This window comes from Poromitra crassiceps, assembly GCF_964638095.1.
Source record: "Poromitra crassiceps genome assembly, chromosome: 18".
NCBI lineage: Eukaryota > Metazoa > Chordata > Actinopteri > Beryciformes > Melamphaidae > Poromitra > Poromitra crassiceps.
The window spans coordinates 6,976,427-6,996,344 of record NC_139636.1 but is presented as its reverse complement, the minus strand read 5'-3'; the positions used below and the strand labels follow the sequence as shown (position 1 = coordinate 6,996,344).

The window sequence follows — 19,918 nt, the reverse complement described above, 5'->3', positions numbered from 1 at the left end:
GCCGCCAGCGTGGCCGCTGTTCCTCAACACAAACAAAAACAAAAAACATTTTTATATGAAAAAATTGAAAATTAGGAACACTTCTCACGATTTTGCACGTCATACCCGCGCAGGGGTGCCCATAATACATCTTCTCTGTATTGACATGCTCCACTTTGATGTGCAACCACCATTGTTACACAATAACTACATGAAAACCACCGGCTAATTACCTGTGGGATTTGGCATGTATGTGGGGATTTACGGGGTTCTGTGGGACCGTGAAGGCAACAGCCAGTGGGTTGGTGTATTGTACCATATCTATGTATTGTACTGTCAATGGTTGGGTGAGAGTTCTCGCTGAGAAGAGCCTGGTGCCGCGAGGTTAGGGTGAGAGAGAGGCTGGCTCACCTGGGATTGGCTGGGGGAGGGGAGCTGCGTGAGAGCCTGGGAGAGATGGCTGTGTGTGGAGAGGTGGAGAGCTAGGCTAAGCTAGGAGAGAGCTAGCGAGAATAGCCGTGGGGTTTGTTGTTTTCAGCCGTGGGCACGGCCATCAGTGCTCTTCGGGTTCGCCATGATGACTCCCTGCGTCGGCTATGGGCGGAACACAGGAACCAAAGCTTCAAAGATGTGATGTTATGGATCCGGCAAGTTTCTTCAAGTACTTATTTGAATACTTCGTTTGGTATGTCCATGCTTCTTATTTTTTCTCTAGCTCTGGCGAGGTTCTGGCTGCTAGCTACTGCTGCATTTCTATGGCCGGGGGAACGAAAACACTGTGGCACACAAATAGACCAGACAAATAGACAAATTATTGTTAGTATTATTATTGTTATTGTTATTATTGTACAAGTAGTGCTGGGTGATAATATAATATTATGGTTTATGGCAGTGATTCTTGCCATAAACCTCACCCATCCTGCAGCTCACCAAGCTGGCCATGCAGCTTCACCCGCAACTCGGCTGCTGTGTGGCCAATGAGACCGAATGAGACCAGCATCACTGATGATGTCAGATTTATGACATCACTGATGATGTCATCAGTGGGATTTATGACATCCCTGATGCTTTCACAGTGGGATTTATGACATCACGGATGATGTCACAGTGGGATTTATGACATCACTGATGATGTCACAGTGGGATTTATGACATCACGTTTGATGTCACAGTGGGACAGACACACAGAGCCCGAGCTCCCATTTATGTTGGGGATATATAGATAGATAGATTAGATATGGCCAAATGGTGCGAATTAAAAGTGCAATAGAACACAAAGTAATCTAAGAAGGATAGAACATCAAATCAAAATCATTGCATTGCCTAGAGACTAAAATATATATATAAAAAAAATGGGAGTGAGATGGGACGGGAGTCATTCTACCAGGAGTGGGACGAGACAGGATTTTTTTTTTTACCCTGGCCTGGGATTGGCACGGGACAGGAGTGAAAAACCACTCCCATGTCATCCTCCACTTTAGACTGCTGAGAGAGGCAAGGCTGCAGAGAAGTGTGGGCTGCTTTAAACGGCTCCTTAACAAGGAGCTGGCTGTGGCTTCTGTGCCTTTCAACCAGCAGACAAGGGTGAGGAAGGAGGTGTGTGAGGGAGTGGATGAGACAACAGCCCCAGGGTGGAGGAGTGTGAGGGAGTGGATGATACAACAGCCCCAGGGTGGAGGCGTGTGAGGGAGTGGATGATACAACAGCCCCAGGGTGGAGGCGTGTGAGGGAGTGGATGATACAACAGCCCCAGGGTGGAGGCGTGTGAGGGAGTGGATGATACAACAGCCCCAGGGTGGAGGAGGCGCACTCTCACTTCACGAAAAGGTTTTTTTTGCCTCTTCTTCTAACTCTTCTGACACGTTGCACTGTAGTGTGTTTCCTCCCTGAGAGCCAAGTGGAGCAGGATGGACAGCTTTGTGTCAGCAGCGCTGCTGCTGCTGCCGGTCTTGGGACTGTGTGAGGCTCTACCTGCCCGCTGGCTGCCGGGGGAGTACTCCAGCACCGCGGCTGAAGCAGCGAGGTTCGTCAGTGACTACAACAGCACGGCCGAGGAGGTGTTCTTCCAGAGTCAAACCGCCAGCTGGAACTACAACACCAACTTGACAGACCACAACTCCAAGCTGCAGGTAGGTACGACGACGGTTCCATGTCATTGGTCGCACACCCCAAAAGTCTGAAAAATGTCCCATTGGAGAGAAAGCCCGTTTAGATAAAAAATAAATAAAATTTTAAAATAAAATTAATAAAAATAAATAAATAAATAAATAAAAAACTCACGTTTTGAGTTGAGTTCCCCTCCATTCCTCGGGCCCAGGCCGGTGTCATGTGACCATTGGGCAGTCTATACAGAGATTAGGCATGTTGAACTGGTGTGAGTTGAACCTTTCCCATAGAGAGGTCCCTGCCCGGACTGGCACCTCCCACTCACAAATGGATGCACGGTAGAGGCTGACATTATTTCGGGAATCCTGTGGGGTTTGTTTTGGTTTTTACCTACTTGTTTTTACGAAGTATGTTTTTGATATCTGATTTTAATTACTCTGCTTGAAACTTGCTTCTTATTGATATTCCTTTTTACATTTCTTTTACTACAGTGAAGTTGAGTGGGCTCTGAGTTTCATTGCAGGTGACAGATGTTTGCATTGTTGCCGGTATGACAAGAAACTTGAAAACTTCACAGGAACAAAGTAAATGGGAGCCGGCGGGACAGGAATCATAATACCGTAATTTCCGCACTATAAGCCACACCGGAGTATAAGCCGCAGCAGCAAAATTGCCTGTTTGTTACATATATAAGCCGCACCGGACTATAAGCCGCAGGTGTTTTAATGTTTTTTTTTTTTTTTTTTTTTTTAATTGTGTTTTAATGTTTAATTACCATATGTAAGGGTTCATGCACAGAGGGGATTGTCGGGAAAGAGATGGCTGTTTGAGGAAGCTCCCATTTATTAACATTTCAACAAAACAACATAACACAACACCACCTGTGTTTTTATTTACAGTGCACACAGTGTCCGCGGTGTGGTGAAAAGAGGGCAAGAGAGGAAATTAAAACAGAAGTGGATTTATAGTTAGAAAGAGTGCTAAAGAAGAGAGAATTCATTTTTTTTTTTTTTTTTTTTTTCCCGGAAAAATCCATAGATAAGCCGCACGGGGAAAAACGGGGAAAAAGCCGTTATATATAGTTTATATAGTTTATATAGTTATATATAGTTTATATAGTTTATTATAGTCCGAAATTTACGGTAACAATAAATCAGGTTGATATAAATATGTAGTTAAATAAACAGTCGGAATGGGAGTCATTAGCCCTTTTCCCACATGCGCTTTGTACCGCAAAATGACCGGTACGTGGTCTAATGCCTGCATGTGAGAAAGGCGCCGTGCCGGTATAAGCGCGACCCCGTCGTCCCCGACATTTCACCAGTTTCGTGCCAGTCACAAGAGCGGTATGGTCTTAAGGGGACGCAAGTGGAAACGGTTCAGGTAATTTTCCGCGACAGCGGTCCTTCAATCATGGGCGAGGAGTAGCCTACACACGTTGCTTAATGTTCCAGCGGGCATAATCTAATCATTCGCGCACATTAAAGCAAACTGGCGAAATGATCTTGTGATAGCCTAATAAGAGCAGTATGTCAGCTTGCTGATTTCCGAAGGCATTTTCCGCTATCAGTGGGCTGTGACTTCGTGGACCAGGTTGCAATGCACACAGTAGACAGTCCAACACCAAATACACAGCTGATTGTTCGATATTCCCCTGGTGTTGCGTACCACCAAAGGACTATTGCCAGTCGCAAACGCGCTTCCAGTGGTTTTCGCCACCGGGTGATCTTGCGTGCGGGTCGGACCAGACTCAGCACGTAATACCGGGACATGCGAAAATGACGCTTCCATTCCACGTCGTCAAAATTGTTCAGAGCATCTTCCCAAAATAAATTCCCTCCTGGTCTCTCTCGCTTCCAGACGGCTCTAGTCTCACGCAGCAGCGCAGAGGTACATAATCATCAGTCATGATCTGTCCCCGGTTTAGTCTATCTTCATATTCTGCGCGACACTCTCATGGGCGAGGTGTACACACGTTGCTTAATGTTCCAGCGGGCATAATCTAATCATTAGCGCACATTAAAGCAAACTGGCGAAATGATCTTGTGATAATAAGAGCAGTAGCCTATGTCAGCTTCATGTGTGTGCTGTGCTGATTTTCCTCTCTGCTCGCTCTCTGGCCACAGTCCGTCCTCCTCCTTCAGTCACAGTCCGACAGGGACTAAGCAACGTTGCCGACAGCCAAGGCAAGCCCGGACACATCAAATGAAGCCAGTCTGTAAAAAGTGCTTCAACGCTACGCAGGTGAACGGATAAACAAGCAAACTTATTTCACCATTCGGAGTTTTGCCGACACGTCACTCCCCACCCGCTCTGCAGTGCCGCCCCCCCCTCCCCCCCCCCCCCATACAGGCAATTTCGCTGATAGATTCCCACATGCCAGAGGAGAGGTGTGAAGGGAAATGTCCGATATTGACTTACAGGTAATTTTCCGGTACGCATGTGGGAAAACGGCTACAGTTCTTAAGACGGGCAGGAGTTTTCTTTGTGGGACTGGGTTGGGAGGGACAGGAGTGAAAATCCACTCGAGCCCTGGTTGATTTGGAGAATGACAGGCTCAGTTTCCTCCCAAAGTGGCCAACTTTGCTCGCGTGTTCTGAATAAATGTGCAGGGGGTCTTGCGAGCTTAAAGTCCCTGGAAACCAGAAATATTTCTTTATTATTTAGCATTTTGAGTTAATCACATCACAGGACCCTATGTTAATAAGCCACCAGCCAAATTTGAACGATGATGAACGTCGCAAAGTATATAAATTTAGGTTTGACAGCCATGGCAAAACTCATGAGATTTCATTATTTTTTAGAGTGTATTATCTCCCGCGGAATGTGTGGGCGTGTCCCATCTACAGCAGGGAAATTTCTGTCTCTCGGAGAGCGCGAGAGATAGGGGGGGAGGGAAACGGAGAAAGAAAGAAAGAGATGAGTGCACACACCGTGTGTGTGTGTGTGTGTGTGAGTGTGTGTGTTCGCGCATTGCTCCGCGGCTCTGTCTCTCTCTCTCTCTCTCTCTCTCTCTCTCTCTCTCTCTCTCTCTCTCTCTCTCTCTCTCTCTCTCTCTCTCTCAGAGAAACCCGACACCTTGCTAATCTCGGCACACAGAGGAGACGGACAGCAAGGGAGCGCTGTCACTGGGGGCAAAGAACGGACTTGCCATAGGTGGGTGCGGATTGCGCGCGTGTACAAAGGTTATATAGAGCTTATGACGTCATAAGCTCCTGCGTTTTAGCACCTCACGCACTGCTGTCTTCAATGAGGAAGTACTTTTTAGAATCTTGTAGAAAAGTGGCGATTTTAAGGCTTTGGGTTGAAAGTAATGTATAATAATTTCGGAGGCACAAAATTACTAACATAAGACCCTAAATAACATAGTTAGAACGTTTTTGTGGATTTTGGTTTCCAGGGACTTTAATATGTCAACTGATTATTTGTTCAACTGTCGGACTTTTTGATATTTTTAGTTTGTGCTGTAAGGTTACCCTTAAACTTTTATCTAAGGATGCCTTTAGGAAAAACATTGTTGCATAAAATCACCCAAAGATTACCTTAGGATGTAGTAAGGGAAAACCATTCGATCTAGAGTGTTTGCTCTTAGCTACTTAACTTAAGTATTCCCTTATATGCTTGTCAAAAGTATCGATAGTATCGATAAAAGTCAATACTAAAAATTTGAAACGGATACAATACTCATTTGCAACAGGTATCGATAGTATCGATACGTATCAATACTAAAAAATTGAAACGGATACAATACTCATTTGCAACTGTATCAATATCAGCAGTGCTTTCTCTTAATGAAAAATCAAACATACCACTGATTTCTCCCTCCCTGTCATTGGTGGGTATCTTTTGCTTCAATAAATTCAAAGTATTCTGATAGGCTGATGACTAGAGCAGGTATAATCTGCTGTGTTGTGATAGGCTGATGACTAGAAGCAGGTGTAATCTGCTGTGTAAGGTCAAAGTTTTTAGTGAATTTTATCAGGTCTAGATTATGGAGAAGCGTGCATCTGTCCGTCCATCTGTTTGTTTCTTTTTTATGCCTCTTGATGTGTTGTCATCCCGCCGCGTGGTATCGAAAATGGTATCGAGTATCGATATTTTCCTGGGTATCGGTATCGAAGTAGAAATTCTAGTATCGTGACATCCCTATTCCCTTATGAATTATGCGTTGCAACAAGGTCCTTAGTAACTAAATTATTTGTGTAACATAGTAACATACCAGAATGGCTGAATTTATGGTGGTTGAAGAGGCTCAGACACAGAGAGAAAAAAGGAAAAGAAAAAAAAACATATATAAGGACGTTCAGTGTTACAACGTACGTAGTGCTACCAGCCACATACGGTGCTTATGTGCTTCTAGGAGATGCTGTGCGTGGGGCCCCACGCAAAGGGTCCGCGAGTCACCCGTCACCCCTGACCTCGTCAAGATAGGCCAGAAACGGGTCCCAGACGTTGTTAACCACAACTGAAATGAAGGGGAAGAGGGAGACTTCCATTCCTTCAGAATTAGTCTTTTGGCGACAGTTGTCCCCTGTGTCAGAGACTGTTGCACAGCTGCAGGGAAGTTCAGAGAAGTCTCCGAGCAGTTCTGCCTCCGGCTGAAGGTTTATTTTGGAGGCCTTAAGAGTACCAGTCAAATATCCTGGCCCAGAATCCCGCTAGTGAAGGACAGAACCAAAAGGCATGAGATCTTCCACGGTTCTTTTGACAGATTTCTTGCATTGATTTTGTCCATTATTTCTGGCCACATCCTCTGTTTGTGCATATTTGTTACGGCTGCTGCATCATAGAAACAATAACTTTGTATAATTTGCTTACGCTTGCCACATTCTACAAGGAGAATAACATTGTCATCTTCGGTCCAGTTTGGCTTTTTATGTCTATATATTCTCATTGTTGTCCATTTGGAAGAAGCCAGCTATAACATGCTGTCAAGTCATGTTAATGTTGAAGGATGCTGTGAGTGAAGTGAGCAGAGTGAAGCGTGCGTAACCATGTTAACTGAAGTGCTCTGTGCTGTATTCTGACAGTAACTACCGTAAAAACCTCAGTCTAAACACAAGCAAGGAGAAAACCTAAGATCCTTTATGCAACGCTCCTAAGTGAATCCCTCAGCTTAGGCAAAGATATTGCCTAAGGGACAAATTTAAGATTGAAACTTAAGGTAATTTATGCAACACCTTAATATTTGCAGAGATGACAAACTCAAACTCATTCCCCCCATGGCTCTATAGGTAAATGCACACCTAGAAAAGCAGGCCTTCACCGAGGCCTGGGGGAAGAAGGCCAAGCAGGTGTTCCCTCCTGAGTTGGTGGACACGTTTCCTGTGCAATTCACTGACGTCAAGAAGCTGATAGGCAAGATCAGCAGACTGGGAGCCGCCAACCTGCCGGAGAATGACAGAAAGGAGGTTTGTTGTCATCATCATCATATACAAGGAAGTGGGTTCTGTTTGTTTCCATTTCTGTCCCACATTGGATGATGTCATCAGTGATGGTCACTCGAGAACAATTGTGATCTCACTGATGATGTCACAATGTCTATGAAGTTGAGCAATTGTGCGCTGAGTGATGTCACTCGAGCACTACATGTGGTTTTATTACTTTATTAGTTAGTCTGAAGTAATAATTACACTTCAGGGTTAAAGTGGGTGCATCTCATTGTAAAATTGGACTTCAAACGGCCCAAATCTGGCTTCAAATGGCCCAAATTGGGTTTCAAGCGGCCCAAATTTCACGCGCGTCGGCCCATATCGGCCTGGCCTGCTTGGTATCTAATGCCCGGCCTGAATTATGATCCCAGTCTGCCCCTGTTTTTAACTATATCGCCCAGCCCTACTCATGATATATAATATACAGTCTCTAGTGTATGATTCAACTTTTCCCATGTTCTAATCTAGTGTAAAAAAGCAAACAAACTGAAAAAAGAAAAGAAAAAAATAAACAAAAATCGCAATAAATCGTAATATCGAATCGCAATAATCGTAGAATCGCAATACTTAAGAATCGCAATATAAATCGAATCGGCACCCAAGAATCGTGATAGTATCGAATCGGGAGATAAGTGAATCGCCACAGCCCTAATATATATAATGTAATGTACTACTATATATATATGTTATATTTATATTATGTAATGTACTACTATATTAGCAGAAATGCTGAACTCTTTCTAAAATGAAAGCATGACTTCCACTCTTTTCTTGTCTCCAGTATAATGAAATTCTCAGCACCATGGACAAAATCTATTCAACAGCCAAGGTGTGTCCAAAGCCAAACGTTTGCTGGAGCCTGGATCCTGGTAAGTTGGTATAAATACATTTTCACATGAATTATTTGAAACCGATTTCTTCGAATATCTGCAGAACAATCTCTGTTGTGTCTACGGGTGGAAACCTGTAATTACACATCCGGAAGATACAGGCTCTCGCATGTTTACAAGGGCTTGGTATGGGAAATGAGCGCTAAAACGAAGTGTGGAGATAGGTCTGGCTATGCAAGACTACTGCGTTGCCACAACGCAATTCCTTTTTTAGGTAGGTAGTTAGGCAAATATATATATATATTTTTTACCCTTTATTTATCCATTCCAGGGAGGACCATTGAGAGCAAGCTCTCAAGGATGTCCTGATTACAATAATACAATTACAATGACAAAAGTTGCAGTACATCATAAAAATCACAGATGCAGACAAGTAAAAGGGCTATCCAAAGCAGGTGCATCTCCTATGTAATGCATCCTCAAGTAGCGCCCTGAACGTCTCTATGGAGACCATGAATGTCTCTATGGAGACCCTGAACGTCTCTATGGAGACCATGAACGTCTCTATGGAGACCATGAAAGTCTCTATGGAGACCCTGTAGGTCTCTATGGAGACCCTGAACGTCTCTATGGAGACCCTGACCTGAATGTCTCTATGGAGACCAGTCTGTCCAGTTTAAGAGAGTCCTGAGGTTTTGCAACTAGCCCTGAAGAAGGCCTTATGGCCGAAACATGTTGGCTGTTTTATTCTGTTCTATGAAGAACTAGCCTTATATTAAAGCTTTTTAATGAAGAGTGCCTTGGAACCTTTTTTGATGAGTCCTGAAGTTTGTTCCATCTATCAGGAGCATCAAAGGTTGGTCATTCCAGTAGGTGGAATGACCAATCTGTCCGATATCCTGTAGCTCTAAAACTGAAAAGAGAAGACAAATAAAAAGTATGGTTTGGCTGGTTGTTGACTCCTCCTCTAAGGTTAAATTTTAATAATCAATAATAATAATAAAGGGGATTCAGTTCTAAAAGGAGTTGGCTAAACGTACGCCACTTTTTCAGAAGGGGGGCAGCGAAAGTGATGTAGTAAATTAACGAGTAACATAACTAATTACTTTTGATACCAAGTAATAAGTAAAGTAATCTTTTCACTTTTTCAAAGGAGTAATCAGTAACTAATTATATTTCCTGGGGGCACGGTGGTGCAGTGGTAAGCGCTGTCGCCTCACAGCTAGAAGGTACTGGGTTCGATTCCCACCTGGGACGCTGTGAGCGCTGAAGGAGTGCGTGCCCGTCCGCATGTCCTCGAGTGCCCGCCGCCCGGGTGGGGTCGTCAAAAAGGGCCTTTCTGTGTGGAGTATGCATGTTCTCCCCGTGCCCCCTGGGGGTTTCCATCATATAGGAACCCCACACCAAAACATGCAATATCATGGTTGCTGATGTGGTGCCTCCGCTAGTCGTTCGGGGCGCCTGTTCCGAGGGAGGGGAACTCGTTGGAATAGCGTGATCCTCCCACGTGCTATGTCCTACCGGTGCAGCTTCCCCTGTCAGGTGAAAAGAAGCGGCTGGTTAACTGCCCATGTCTCGGAGGAAGCATGGAGCCAGTTTCGGCTCTCCTCAGATCGGCAGAGGGTGGAGCAGCAACCAGGATAAATAAATTAAAAAATTTGCACTAACGGGGGATAAAAAAAAAACTGGAAAAAAGTAACTAATTACATTTCCTGAGTAACTTGCCCATCACTGCTAAGTGGACACATATCTATTGTTTTAGCCTCCTCTTTCTGTTGGAGGCGAGGCCTCAGCGTCCCTCTATTTGCTGTCATCTCTGTGACTGAGGGTGTGTTGATTTTGTTGTCTCTCTCTCACCAGAGCTGACATCTATCATGGCCAACTCCAAGAGCTACAAGAAGCTGCTGTACGCCTGGGAGGGCTGGCACAATGCATCAGGTGTACCTCTTCAGAAGTACTACCCCCAATTTGTGGAGCTCAGCAACAAGGCCTCTCAAGCTGATGGTAGGAACTTCACCATGACCTGACATGTTGCAAGAACATGACAAGTCAAAAGTTTGGATACATTTTTCTTTATTTTTACAACACTATCTTCTATCTATCTTCTATATATCTATGTATAAAATTAAAATTGAGTATGCGGGCTTTGTCTGTTTCAAGTTCTGTGTTCGGCCACAGCTATGCCGTTTTACGTGCGATCGGGCTGAAACCTTCGGGTGTGTAAAGGGCACCCCTGCGGGTGACCTGACTGAGCCAAATTTTTTAATTAAGGTTAATTAGCTAATGATGTGATGACATCAGCAATGATATCATCAGTGATGATGTCATAAGGGCGCGCGCACACACACACACACACACACACACACACACACACACACACACACACACACACACACACACACACACACACACACACACACACACACAAGGAGGCATTGTGACAAGACTGATCAGTGATATCATAGGGGGGTATACACACACACTGTCAGGATCAGAGTCAGACATGTGGATCTATTCGCGGGTAGTTGAGGGCCACGGGAAACTTGGTAAGTCTTGAGAAGCTGGGGTGTTGTGGAACTTGATGGCTGGGGCTGCACTGTTCGAGGTTTGGGAACGGTTGCAGAGATTGCAGAAGTTGCAGGTTGCAGAAGTTGCAGGTTGCCGAGGTGATCCTTGATGTGAGTTTATGAATCACTGGCCAGGACCTGCAGGAGCAGGCCCTTATAGACCCGAATATGACATCACCTGTGTTATGACATCACCAGCGAAAGGCATGAAAGACACTTATGAATCATGACATCATCAGTGATCGATGACATCATAGTAGGAATGACGACGTCAAAGTAGGAATGATGACGTCATCCTAACACACACACTGATGATGTCATCAGTGATATCATAACGGGACACATACATACACACACACACACACACACACACACGGAGGCATTGTTGACATCACTGATGCAATAACATTTAGTGAGCAACACACACACACACACACACCCGCACTCGCCAATTGGGCAGGCGAGGCCACGCAGCAGCCGAGCTACGGGCGAGGGCGCGTAGCGGCCGAGCCTAGGCATCGAGCGAGCGTAGCGCATCGAAAGAACTTCATACATAGGATCAACTTCACTATTTATACTTGTGCAAGAAACAAGCATTTAAGCATAAGCTTTTAGATTGACATGACCTTAAGATCATGAAAAACATTCAATCAGGGGCGTTCAAACTTTTGACTGGTAGTGTGTACAGTACATTCAAAATATATATACATCAGGCAAACATCTGACAAGATGAACATTATGTCCTGTCTAGGTTTTAAGGACACTGGAGATTACTGGCGCTCCTGGTATGACACTCCAACGTTTGAGGAGGATTTGGAGAAAATCTACAAGACCGTCGAGCCCCTCTACCAGCAACTGCATGCTTTTGTCCGCCGCAAGCTCTACAAGCAGTACGGCCCCAAGTACATCAACCTCCAAGGACCCATCCCAGCTCACCTGCTAGGTAGGGCAGATGCACCTTTTGATGTTGCCAGTACCTGGCTGGAGGGATGAATGTGTTACACACTAGACTAGCCTATACATCAACAGTTATTATAGATGCATAGGAGGAAGTGAAATGTAATCACACCAACTCCTGGTGACAGTCCACAGTATCGAGGGAGGCACGCCATTGCCTGCCAGTCATTTTGTCTCACTGCTTTAAAGAAACGGTGCTTGTGAGTAGAGATGTAATGGTATGAAAATTTCACATCACGATTATCGTGACCAAAATTATCACGGTTATCGTATTATCACGGTATTCGTAAAAAATTGCTGAAAATGTTCAAAGAGTAGTGAGAGACTCACTGAAATCATGTTACGTTTTATATTGAAAACTCAGACCCAAAAAGGATTGATACACTCACTGAAATCATTTCTCCAAGGCTGCGCGTCTGCGTCTGGGAGACGGTTGCCAACTTTGGTTGATGATCGACAGTATTTACCATGTTTTTCAAAGCACTGTAACCATGGTAACACGGTAATCACGGTAACACGGTTTTAATGATAATGAAAATTTGAAACGGTGCGGTTATCGTAAGGAATTTGATCAGCAAGTTGATGCTGATGCTCGAGTGTCTGTTCTCCCTCTCCTTCAGGAAACATGTGGGCTCAGACCTGGCACAATATCTATGACATGATGGTCCCCTTCCCTGACAAACCCAACGTGGACGTGACTGATGAAATGGTCAAACAAGTAAGTCAGGGGAAAGCTGACATGACTATGGAAAAAGTGAAATTCAGTTGTTAGGTCTTGCAGACAATGAAATCAAACCCTTTCTGTTTTTCTGTTGAAGGTTGCTTTGCTAGAACCCACTGAGGTGAAGCATTTCATTGTTACCTCTCTTTCTCCAGGGTTACAATGCCACACGCATGTTCCATGTTGCTGAGGACTTCTTCACCTCTCTGGGCTTGTTGGAGATGCCCCAGGAGTTCTGGGACAAATCCATGCTGGTGAAGCCTGTTGATCGGGAGGTGGTGTGCCACGGGGGTGCCTCGGACTTCTTAAACCGCAGAGACTTCAGGTAGACAACAGACAAGGTCCTGCGGAGTCAGCTTAGAACATTTTGCCTGGATGGAAAGTCAAAAACTTTGGAAAGAAATTTAAGCAAAAGCCTTTAGATCAGAATGGCTTCAAGTTCATGAGAAATGTATACATTCAATCAGGTGTCAAAACTTTTGACTAGTACTACTGTATTGATCTGCCATTACCGTTGATAATACTGTAACGGCACAGGCGAGGCTGGTATCGAACCCGGGTTTGTCATTCGTAAGCGCAACACATTAACCATTAAAGGGACCAACATGCTCACTTTATGCATAGAGACCAGATCGCTACACTGCCTCCCCTCCCCTGCGCTTCCGCGTACTCTGCCGCCAATCATCCCGTTTATGGCGTCCTTCCGCTCCCTCACGCAACTGGGGCGCCCTGCGCCTCCGGTGACCGCACCGTGATCCCTACCGACTAGGGGTGCACAGATCGATCGGCACGCAATCTGTATCGGCCGATTTTGACCTCATATATGCGATCGGCTGATTGCCGATATTTCTTTATATTAAGTTACTGTATTAAAACTGCTGTCATACAAAAATTTACAAAAAAAAGGTTATTTTCTGTTCCAAAATAGTTTAAAAACAATATACAATATAAAATTGCTTGAAATGCTGCCCATTGAAAATCAAAGCATATACGCTGGTTTAGTTGCTAGAACAATATCAATATACATACTTTTCACACCAAACTGAGCTCAACTTGAAAATAAATAAATAATAAGTACCGTATGTTATTAGAGTAGTTGCAGCCAATTTAAATTCTGTCACTTGGATTTTGCTGTTTGAAGATAGTTGTTGAGCTGAGTAAACCCTGCAAAACCTCTCTGCAGAACTAATACAATTTAAACAATTACAGCAGTTAAACACATAAAACAAGTAAGGAATGTAGCTTTTATTTTTTTATTTTTTTTATAAAAAAAGCCCTATCACTAATCAGGCTTTCCAACAATATAAAATACAATACCAATTGGTATTATTAAAGGGGAGAAATAATCGACCGAATTAACGTTTCCAAACTTTTTTAATCCTACAAGGTAATCGGTGATCAGTCGATGATCGGTTGGGCAGATATTTCCCATAGGCCAGTGGTTCCCAACCTTTTTACACCAAGTACCACCTGAGAAAGTAGTTGGCTCTCCAAGTACCACCATATGACCGATGTTAAAATACAGTCTATTCAGCTATGCACAGTTCACGCAGGAGGCAAATTTATTCCAACCTGCAGCCTATGTGCAACCTGCAGCAGCTGCACTTGTGCTGGGTTGACTGCTGTCTTCACCTCCTTGTGCTTCATCATTGCTGCTCTCCTCTACTACAGCTCTTTTACGATTCCCTCCAGTTTTGATCCACTTTAGCATCCCTCCTCGTCTTTGTTCACCACTTGTGTAACCATGCGGGGCGGGCAGGTAATTGTGCATGCGCAACAGGTATAGTGTCCGTCAGAAACAAATATTTGTTTCTAAATCTCAAGACAACAAAATAAACCTCAATTTCAATGATCACAAGTTTATTTTCATTCGTAGTATTATTTTGATAGATAAACATGTTTTACAATTGATTTTAAAGTTGGGTTTATTTCATAATTTAAACATTGGGATTCCAGGGATCAAGTACCACCAGCAGGGGGGGGCGCAAGTACATGTACCACCTACCTTGAGAAACACTGCCAATAATATTAATAATTATTATTATTATTTCACTTTCACATGTTTGAAAACTACTACTAATGACCACCATGGATTTTGCAAAAAAAAAAAAACTTTTTTTTCTTTTTTTTTTTTTTCACATAGCCTTCCAAGTACCACCAGCAGGGGGCGCAAGTACCACCTACGGTACGCGTACCGTAGGTTGGGAACCACTGCCATAGGCAATCGGTGATCGTGGCAAAAAACGTGATCGGTGCACCCCTACTACCGACAGATCCCACTTCTGACACCAATATAACGACACAGGCAGGGCTGATTTCGAACCCGGGTCTGTCATTCACAAGCACAACATGTTAACCATCAGACCAAAGGGACAATCCGGTTGGCCAAGGACCAACGTGCTCACTTTATCCATCGAGATGGCTACAATACTGTCGTTGATTATACTAACTGATAAGGAATGAATTGATAGTTCCTCCTCTTCAGGATTAGGATGTGCACCACAGTGACTATGGAGGCTCTCTCCACCGTGCACCATGAGATGGGACATGTGGAGTACTACCTGCAGTACAAGGACCAGCCCGTAGGCTTCCGGAGAGGAGCCAACCCCGGTTTCCACGAGGCTATCGGCGATGTCCTGGGTCTCTCCGCCTCCACACCCAAACGGCCTACTGGAGACTCTGACCGCTGACCATGGTAATTATAATAATAAACTTCACTTAAAAAGCACCTTTCAGAATATAGTGACAACCTTTTCGAAAAACAATCAATAAAATTCACGAGTTATTAAGTGCTTTATTTGTAATCACTTCCTGCAGAGACTGACATTAACTTCCTGTTGAAGACGGCTCTAAGCAAGATCGCGTTCCTCCCCTTTGGCTACCTAATCGACCAATGGAGATGGGGCGTGTTCAGCGGAGGCACGCCCCCAGAGCGCCTAAACTCTGACTGGTGGTACCTCAGGTTGGCAGTTAAGATTACTCATTTGATTTTGATTTTTTAATTTGTTTACAAACCCCCCTCCCCCTCCCATCCCATCCCATCCCATTTTTATCCCCCATTAGTGCTAATTCTAATGTATTTATCCTGGTTGCTGCTCCACCCTCTGCTGATCTGGGGAGATCAGCTTCCCCCGAGACATAGCCAGCCGCTTCTTTTCACCTGACAGGGGAAGCTTCACCGGTAGGACATAGCACGTGGGAGGATCACGCTATTCCAACAAGTTCCCCTCCCTCCGAACAGGCGCCCCGAACGATCAGAGGAGGCACCACTTCAGCAACCAGGATATTGCATGTTTTTGGTGAGGGGTTCCTATTCATAGCTTTCAAGGGGCGTTACGTGCTGCCGGGAACGCCCACCTGGCGGTCAAAAAAAAACTTAGGTAGGCTGCCAACCAAGTCGACTAGTTTCTCACGCTGTGTTTGTTCAGCCAAAATGCCGGATACCTGTTGTGCTATCGGTTGCACTAACCGACGAGGAGACACGCCTGGCTTGTGCTTTTACAGAATCCCGTCGGAGAAAGAAAGGAGGAGGTTGTGGATTTGTGCGATGTGGTTCAGTCGCTGGGGAGGGCAAAAAAAATTGCTTTTTTTTCTACCATCAAAGTACACATGTCTTTGCTCTTTGCGGCCAACATTTCATCAAAGGTAAGCTCAAGTAACGTTACAATAATGATTAATACCCCGTTAACGTTACTTGAGCTTACCTTTGATGAAATGTTGGCCGCAAAGAGCAAAGACGTGTGTACTTTGATGGTAGAAAAAAAAGCAATTTTTTTTGCCCTCCCCAGCAACTGAACCACGTCGCACAAATCCACAACCTCCTCCTTTCTTTCTCCCACGGGATTCTGTAAAAACACAAGCCAGGCGTGTCTCCTCGTCGGTTTAGTGCCGACCGATAGCACAACAGGTAGGCTATCCGGCACTTTGGCTGAACAAACACAGCGTGAGAAACTAGTCGACACGGCTGGCAAGTTTTTTTTTTGACCGCCAGGTGGGCGTTCTCGGCAGCACGTAACGCCCCTTGAAAGCTATGAATATGAAAGAAACCCCCAGGGGGCACGGGGAGAACATGCAAACTCCACACAGAAAGGCCCTTTTTGACAACCCGACACAGGCAGTGGGCATTTGAGGACATGCGGACGGGCACACACTCCTTCAGCGCTCATAGCATCCCGGGTGGGAATCGAACCCAGGACCTTCTAGCTGTGAGGCGACAACGCTACCACTGCGCCACCGTGCCCCCCTACTCATTTGAATCTTTGGACCAGCTGAGAAAACGTGGTTTGGGAAAGTGAATGATTGATGCAAAAATGATTGGAGTAATGCCATAGAAGAATCCCATAGACCGGCGATCCTCAAAGTCCGGACTCCGGTCCGCATCCGGACCGAGACGCCGTCCTATCCGGACCGAGCCCTATAACCTACAAATCATTGATAACTTACATTTTCACGGAGCGTTTCTATTTTAACCGGCACATGCTTTTATAGTATTTACGGTACTACTGGTTTATCTGCCAGGAAGCTCACAGACCAATGCACGCGCTGTAAATCATCACACATGATGCTACTCGGCCAATCAAATAAGCAAATCGTTTCTCTCTGTTGCTTCGAGTGGTGCTGCGAGAGCACACGGACGGAGGGGAGGTGACGCGAGGCGAGAGATAGTAATTTCACACGGTGTGCTCAAAAGAAACCACTCTTAAACATGTCCATTCATTGTTCTTACGGGCAGATCAAAACCAGTATGTCTCGTGTGAAGTGCGGTGCGATCCTGACCGGTAGTATGGAAGCGCCACACATCAGCAAACACACACACACACACACACACACACACACACACACACCAGGGCACACTCACTGCCCAACGCAACAGCATGCGAGGTTGATCGACAGACAGACAGACAGACAGACAGACAGACAGACAGACAGACAGATAGATAGATAGATAGATAGAAAGATAGATAGATAGATAGATAGATAGATAGATAGATAGATAGGGAGCTCACTTCTCTCAAGAGAAAAGGTTGTTTGTTGGCTCAGAGTGTTAAATGTGAAATGGAGTGAAGAAAAGGGGAAACTTATTTCTCTTAAATTAAAGCACTTCATTTTAAGATGCACATTTTTCCAAAGCACTCTGTTGTATGTTATTTTTAAATGCATAATTTTACTTGAAATGAGAAAAGATCATTTATTTATTATAGTAGGGTAGTTATGTATAATTAATCCAGTTAAATATGAAAACTGTAAATAAGCATTATTGATGTTTATTTAGATTTAACAGTCAGTTGTTGACTACATACAGACATTGTACCATTAGGCTACTTCAATCATTGAGTTCAATGGCACTGAAATCATAGCGTAAGCTACGTTACAATGGTCCGGACCTTTGCTTGAGGACATTTTCTCTAACTGGACCTCTTTGAATTTTAATTGAGTGCCCCTGCCATAGACAAACACCTCTCACGCCAAGGTTCTAGACAATTTATTTGTATAATTCACAAGCATGTCTCAGAGGGCTTCACAGAAAATTTGTCTAGCTAATTCTAGCTGACACAACAGTAGCAAATTACAATACTAATAATAACACATTGAACAAGGGGTGTGTGTGTGTGTGTGTGTACCGTCCCTCAACACCTACTGAGGTGCTCTTGAGCAAGGCACAACCCCCGACAGCTCTAGTGGAGCTGCTCAGTGGCCAGCAGTACATGACTGTGGTTTTAGTGGGCAGCTCCCAGAGATGCAAATATGTGAGATGCGCGTGCGAAGCGTGCAATATTTCTAGTAATAATAATACCGTAATAATAATAATAATAATTCATTCAATTTGTGTAGTGCCTTTCAATGACCCAAACACACTGGAAACTGAATCCATATATTCCTTCTGCCATTGCTCTTTAAAGGACAAAATACCAAGGCGTCTGCCCGCCCACCAAGCGCACAGAGGAGCACTTTGATCCGGGGGCAAAATTTCACGTTCCTGGAAACACACCATACATCAGGTAGCATCTTGTCCAAACATCTCCAACTGCCACCACTGACTAACACAAGGCACACCAAAGGTCTTCTTCTTCTTCTTCTTCTTCTTCTTCTTCTTCTTCTTCTTCTTCCTCCTCCTCCTCCTCCTCCTCCTCCTCCTCCTCCTCCTTCCTCCTCCTCCTCCTCCTCCTCCTCCTCCTCCTCCTTCCTCCTCCTCCTCCTCCTCCTCCTCCTCCTCCTCCTCCTCCTTCTTCTTCTTCTTCTTCTTCTTCTTCTTCTTCTTCCGGGCCCCAAGATGAAAAATGATGGTTAGATACAGTAGGTGGTGTAGAAATGCAGGATTTTCCTGTCTCTCTCTCCCTCTGTCTGCATGTGTGTGTGCTTGTGTGCAATGGCTCGATTTGGATAGACCTAAGAGACTAGAGTGTCAGATGATGGTAAATACAGATGATGACGTGATGGTGGTGATTATTATTATTGCAGGTATTTTGTCAGCTACATCCTGCAGTTCCAGTTCCACGAGAAACTGTGTCAGGCAGCAAAGCACACAGGCCCTCTGCACACGTGTGACATCTACCGCTCCAAGGAGGCGGGGGCCATCTTGGAGTATGTGTACTCATAGGGCCTCCAGAGCTGACCACATTTACAGATATGAGCAAGTCATGTTTAAGGATGCAGTTTATGGATGCAACCATTTCAATCTTCTTCTTCCAGGAAGATTCTTCGGGCTGGCTCTTCCAAACCTTGGCCTGAAGTGCTCCAGGAGGCCCTGGGCACCAACAAGATGGACGCCGGTGCACTAATGAGATACTTTGAAGCCATTATTAAATGGCTAGAAAAGCAGAATGTGAACGAGACCCTGGGCTGGCCAGACCTCAACTGGCTCCCGCCCATCCCTGAGGGCTACCACTCAGGATATTTGTAAGCTCCGCCCATCCCTGAGGGCTACCACTCAGGATATTTGTAAGCTCCGCCCATCCCTGAGGGCTACCACTCAGGATATTTGTAAGCTCCGCCCATCCCTGAGGGCTACCACTCAGGATATTTGTAAGCTCCGCCCATCCCTGAGGGCTACCACTCAGGATATTTGTAAGCTCCGCCCATCCCTGAGGGCTACCACTCAGGATATTTGTAAGCTCCGCCCATCCCTGAGGGCTACCACTCAGGATATTTGTAAGCTCCGCCCATCCCTGAGGGCTACCACTCAGGATATTGGTAAGCTCCGCCCATCCCTGAGGGCTACCACTCAGGATATTTGTAAGCTCCGCCCATCCCTGAGGGCTACCACTCAGGATATTTGTAAGCTCCGCCCATCCCTGAGGGCTACCCCTCAGGATATTTGTAAGCTCC

General features: G+C 45.0%; 1 pseudogene across 1 annotated transcript; it reads left to right on the top strand.

Moving 5' to 3' along the window:
- Positions 1-462: 462 nt before the first annotated feature.
- Positions 463-19,493, top strand: LOC310792488 (angiotensin-converting enzyme-like; annotated as a pseudogene). Its single transcript has 13 exons — positions 463-664; positions 1,854-2,108; positions 7,320-7,496; positions 8,299-8,386; positions 10,208-10,351; positions 11,666-11,857; positions 12,492-12,589; positions 12,748-12,917; positions 15,078-15,287; positions 15,410-15,554; positions 18,493-18,591; positions 19,052-19,174; positions 19,283-19,493. The product of its transcript is annotated as an angiotensin-converting enzyme-like (transcript).
- Positions 19,494-19,918: the final 425 nt, after the last annotated feature.